The following is a 6,000-nucleotide window of genomic DNA, read 5'->3' on the forward strand; positions in this document are numbered from 1 at the left end:
TCACGGATGTGATCATGGACATGACAAGGAGTCTCGAAATGGTCGGGACATAAATATTGATATATTGTACGACTATATTCGGACACCGGAAATGTTCTGTAAAAGTTTCAGATAAAACCGGAGTGCCGGAGGGTTACCGGAACCCCCCGGGGGAACTAATGGGCCTCATGGGCCTTAGTGGAGAGAGAGAGGGGCGGCTAGGACAGGGCGTGTGCCCCCTCCCCCTTGGATCCGAATTGAACTAGGGAAGGGGGGACGGAGCCCCCCTTTCCTTCTCCCTCTCTCCCTCTCCTTCCTTCCCCTCTTCGGCCGGCCTCCCCCTTGCTCCTTTATATACGGGGGCAGGGGGCACCCTAGAACACACAAGTTGATTGTTTAGCCGTGTGCAGTGCCCCCCTCCATAGATTTCCACCTCGGTCATATCATTGTAGTGCTTAGGCGAAGCCCTGCATCGGTAACTTCATCATCACCATCATCACGCTGTTGTGATAACGAAACTCTCCCTCGACCTCAGCTGGATCTAGAGATCGTGGGACGTCACCGAGCTGAATGTGTGCAGATCGCGGAGATGTCGTACCTTCGGTGCTAGGATCGGTCGGATCATGAAGACATATGACTACATCAACCGCGTTGTCATAACGCTTCCGCTTTTGGTCTACGAGGGTACGTGGAAAACACTCTCCCCTCTCATTGCTATACATCACCTAGATAGATCTTGCGTGTGCGTAGGAAAATTTTGAAATTACTGTGTTCCCCAACAGCGGCCTCCCTAGGCTGGCTCCTAATGAGCGGAGATTCCTATGCAGGCGCTCACCTCATGAGGCTGAGGTCACGCAAGCCATGACAACCAAGGCCAGGCGAGCTCCAGCGGGCGCAGAGCAACAGGTTTCCTCTTTGGTGCTAAAGAGGCAAGTGCAGGCATAGGGTCCCGAGGAATCAGGCAAAGGTTTCCCTTCCCATGCAACGAGACCAAGACCGCCAGGATGGCAGGACGGATGTCATCGCCGAGCCCACCACGACATCACGAGCAGAGGCTTTGCAGATGAAGACCGCCTTTCGTCAGGATAAGATGTACTACTTGTCTCCCTTCAAACTTCACCACTATGTGATCCTTTCCCGCCTTCGTTTTGGAGGAAGAGGACCGAGGCCACTATAAATACAGGTTAGCCACCACCGTAATAGGGGATCCGGAACCCAAACCCTCACTAGCTCACACCCACACAAGAACTGACCTCCTGAGGTTGTTCTTCCTCACTAGTTCATCCTCAGCCCCTCGCGAGGCCAATCCACCCCAAAGCAGGAGTAGGGTCTTAGACCGCAAGGTGGCCCGAACCTGGGTAAACTCTCTTGTCTCTTCCCTTTTCCGTTCATCGAGCTAGGACGTGAGAGTGACTCATTCTTTGGCTGGAGAGGTTGAGTTCTTCGCACACGCCCCTGAGTTCAAACCTTTCTTGGGTCTGCGGAGCCCTGAATCTGACATTTGGCACGCCAGGTAGGGGTGTGTCAAAGCCTCTCTTCGATCGGTTGTTTCGCCGCCGCTCCACTGTTCTCATGGCCGACGCTCGTCGAGTTCGTGCTGAGCGCTGAGCAGCCCTCACCGCCCGCATTGCTCAGACTGCACCTGCGGGCGACGGAGCTCCCTGCCACTCCCCGTCACCTGCGGCTAACGCTGCCACCGGCCCCGTGGTCCACGGGCAGCAGGACTAGTCGCTGCCACATTCTGTGCGACGCGATGGTCGCACCGCCACTCTGTCGCTGATTCTGGATGCTGCTTCGTCTTCCCATGCTCGTCGCGGGCCGGCGAATGCGCAGGCTGTGCTGCTCATGGCACGTGAGCTTCTGCGCTATCGTCCGACTAATGACCTCTACAAGGACTGGCTGGACCGCATCCCCGAGCTCGTCAGCGCCGCTGGAGAGGCTCTCGTGCCATCTCACTCGCCGCCTTCCCCGCCACCTCAGGCGGGCGACATGGCCCACGGTGTGCCTCCTCCTCCTCTCCGGTGCGATGTCGTCCCCGAGCTAATGCGTGAGGCCCCCCAGCGCGACCCTTCATGCAGGGCAGCGGTGCGCGACGAAGAAAGCTGCCAGGTGGTGCAGCGGCCTCAAGGAGAGGCGTGTGCGCTCCCATCACCACCACATCAAGACCGTGGGCCGCCTGAGGTGGCAGCACGTGGGTGCTAAGACTAGGCTCCCCTTCCACGGCAGGCTCCCATGAGCATGGCAGGCTGCCGAGCGTTCACTCCGGAGCTACGCCGCGTCGTTTGGCTCGGCAAGTTCAAGCGGGATTTGCCTCTGTGCTACAACCTAACCCTGCCGAATTCCTCCAGCTCTATGAGCTGAGCATCAAGGCGGCGAGCGGCGATGAGAAGGCCATGGTAAACTGGTTTCCCATGGCTCTCAAGGATGGCGAGCGCTCGTGGCTCCTAAATCTCCTGGTGGGGTCAATCTCCTCCTAGGATGAGTTGCGTGAGTGCTTTGTCACCAACTTCCAAGGCACTTGCGACCACGCCCCTGCTGCAGGCGACCCGCGGTGCACCAAGCAGCAGCCGGGGGAGATCTTGCACAAATACATCCAGCGCTTCACCAACGTTCTCCTCAAGATCCCCAAGGTGTCGGACGAGGCCATCATTTCAGCATTCATTGATGGCGTCCAGGATGTCAAGATGAAGGAGGAACTCGCCATACACGAGGACCTGTGCTCGGATCTAGAGATGTTCAACATGGCAACCAGGTGCGTGAGGGTAGATGAAGGTCGCCTCTCCCTCCTCGAGCTCCCAAAGGCCGACCCTGAAGACAAGGAGGCCAAGGATGTGAAGCGCAAGGTCCCGGTTGTTGTCGGATTTCGGGTTCCGGCAAAACCCTTGAGGTTCGAACACTGGGGTGCGCACGAATATCTCTCCCCCTCTAGCTCTCGCCCTCACTGCAATCTCAAGTCTTAGCATGTTGAACCTGCAACAAGGGACACAAGATTTATACTGGTTCGGGCCACTGATGTGGTGTAATACCCTACTCTAGTGTGGTGTGGTGGATTGCGTCTGGGCTGAGGATGAACAGTTACAAGGGAAGAACAGCCTCTTGAGGAGAGGTGCTCTTGTGCTTGGTGAGTTGATGTTGTAGAGGATCGCCCCTCTTCTAAGGTGGTGTCTAATCCTATTTATAGAGGCCCGGGTCCTCTCCTCAAATATTAGACGGGAAGGGATCCCACAACTGCCAGTTTGAAGGGGGCAGCTAGTACAAGCTATCCTGACAAAGATGGTCTTCGCCTGCCAAAGGCTCTGGTGGTGACGCCATCCTGGGCTCCATGGTGACCTCCGTCCTGCCTTCCTGCTAGTCTTGGTCTTGTTGCACCGATATGGAAACCATTGCTTGATGCCTCGAGGCCCCGCACCTGCGCTTGCCTCTTTGCACCAAAGGGGAAACGAGGACACTACGCGCGCTGGCGTCCGGTTGGTGCCCGCTTGGCCTTGGTCGTCATGGCTTATGTCATGGGGACCTCGTGAGGTGCCCCTTGCCTTGATCTCTCTGCCCCTCACAAGAAAGCCTGGTGAGGCCGTCCCCAAGGAGGTCTTGCATCATTCGCCTCGCGAGGCTTGGCCCCTCGCGAGGGTCTTGAGTGCTTACTGGTGAAGATGCGCCATATAGGGCCGCTGGTGGAGCCACGCTGTCAGTCTCAAAACCGGCGGATCTCGGGTAGTGGGTCCCGAACTGTGCGTCTAGGATCGATGGTAACAGGAGACGGGGGACACGATGTTTACCCAGGTTCGGGCCCTCTCAATGGAGGTAATACCCTATGTCCTGCTTGATTGATCTTGATGAATATGAGTGTTACAAGAGTTGATCTACCACGAGATCGTAATGGCTAAACCCTAAAAGCCTAGCCTGTATGACTATGGTAATGAGTGCATCCTTTCCGGAGTAACCCCTCCGGTTTATATAGACACCGAGGGGGATCTAGGATTTACATAGAGTCGGTTACATAAGAGGGAATCTTCATAGTCGGTCGCCAAGCTTGCCTTCCACGCCAAGGAGGGTCCAATCCGGACACAGGTACAGTCTTCAGCCTTCATGTCTTCACAGCCCATCAGTCCGGCCCATGGATAACAGGCCGGACGCCCGAAGATCCCTTAGTCCAGGACTCCCTCAGTAGCCCCTGAACCTGACTTCAATGACGAGGAGTCCGGCGCGCAGATTGTCTTCGGCATTGCAAGGCGGGTTCCCCCTTTTGAACTCCTAGTTGATCTTTAGATGTGATGATTGTATCCGGACTTGTATACACAACCGCAGAGGACATAATATTTCATGGGTTCGACCCACTGACCACCTTTTGGTAATATGACACCAAGCCTGCCTAGCTACTACTTGCGAACCGTTTTAGCCGGCCCGTCGCCGCACGTCCCCGGACGTGGCCTTATTGGCATGTCTTATCCAAGCGGAGATCGTGCCTCCCTTTTTTAAGGGATTCCAGTCGACCCGGACGTGGGTAACCCAACCGTCGCTTGGGTACAACTGCTCGGAAACAAGCAAGTTTTTGAGGCCCAAGAGGAGACGTTTGATATTTGCAGCCTTTATATAGGGGTACAAACCCGTCTTTTTCTTTCACGCTTGTCTCTTCCTCAACCCCTGCTACCCCGAGTTCCAACACCCGGATTTTGGTCACCACCAGCCCCAATCATGTCCAGATCTAGCCCTCAAGTCCGGTGGGTAGCTTCTTCTGTTATGGAGGAAGACATTGCAAAGCTCCGGGCGGCGAGGTACCTGACCGCTGAAATCCATCATCGGCTTCCTGCCGAGGGGCAGGTTATTCCCACCCCCAGATCCGGCGAGAGGGTCGTGTTCATGTCCCACTTCCTCCGCGGGTTGGGGTTTGCACTTAACCCCTTCGTCCGAGGGATCATGTTCTATTATGGGCTAGACTTCCACGATTTCGCCCCGGACTCCATTCTTCTTATCTCGACGTTTATCGTCACGTGTGAAGCCCTCCTCCGAACTCCTCCGCACTTCAGCTTGTGGCTCGAGACCTTTGATGTGAAGCTGCAAGTGGTAGAGGGGGAGCATGCCGAGTGCGGCGGAGCCACAGTGAGCAAGCTTGCTAGCGCCATTTGGCTGAAAGGATCCTTCGCCAAATCTTCCGATCCGTGGCAGCAGGGGTGGTTCTATATCACCGAGCCCCGTAGCTCCAAGTGGGCAACCGCGCCCGCATTCCGATCCGGCCCCCCAATTCAGTTTGCATTGTGGATTAACAAGGGGCTAGATTGGGGATCAACGAATGATGTGCAAACTCTGCAAAGCCGCATCTGAAGCCTCATTGAGAGGGACATCGACATAGCCAATGTCGTTCATGTAATGCTAGTTCGTCGGACTCTTCAACACTTCTTTGGCACAACGCATGAAGGAATGTGGAGATTATCCTTCGGGAAATGAAGGCAATGACAGGACACCACCGAAGATGTCGACCTAGACTGTAACCATCCGGACACCCCGGTAAGTACCCGTTTACCGAATACCCCATAATCAGATACCCAGTGGCAAGATACCAACAGTATCATCCTTTTTCAGGGGTGGATAAAGAAGGTGGAATTGATTAGGTGTCCGGCTCCCCTTCCCGAAGACTCAGCTACTCCTGTGTTGACAAGGATGCTGGCCTCGGTGCCATACCAGGCACCAGCAGGGGAGGGCGAAAAGATCCAAGATGACCTTGGTTCCGGAGGTAAGTCGGACACTGAGTCCAGAGAAATCGACCTTTCCTCGCCCAAAGACAGAGGCAGAAAAGGACCCAGTATCCCTTCTCCAAACGGGAGGAAAAGGGCCGCCTCTGAAGATGGGGAGGGGCGGTCTTCCAAGAAGGGCAAGATGCCACCGTCGACTGGCTTGGGTTTGGAAAGTGACGCCATTGAGCAGCTCCAACAAGGGGACAAGCCCTCGGCCAAACCATAAGAGAATCCATAGTACTTTGATAGTGTCCCGATCCGTTATTGTTACCGAAGATACATGTAACGCATT

This window comes from Triticum urartu, chromosome 2 (genome assembly GCF_003073215.2).
Source record: "Triticum urartu cultivar G1812 chromosome 2, Tu2.1, whole genome shotgun sequence".
Lineage (NCBI taxonomy): Eukaryota > Viridiplantae > Streptophyta > Magnoliopsida > Poales > Poaceae > Triticum > Triticum urartu.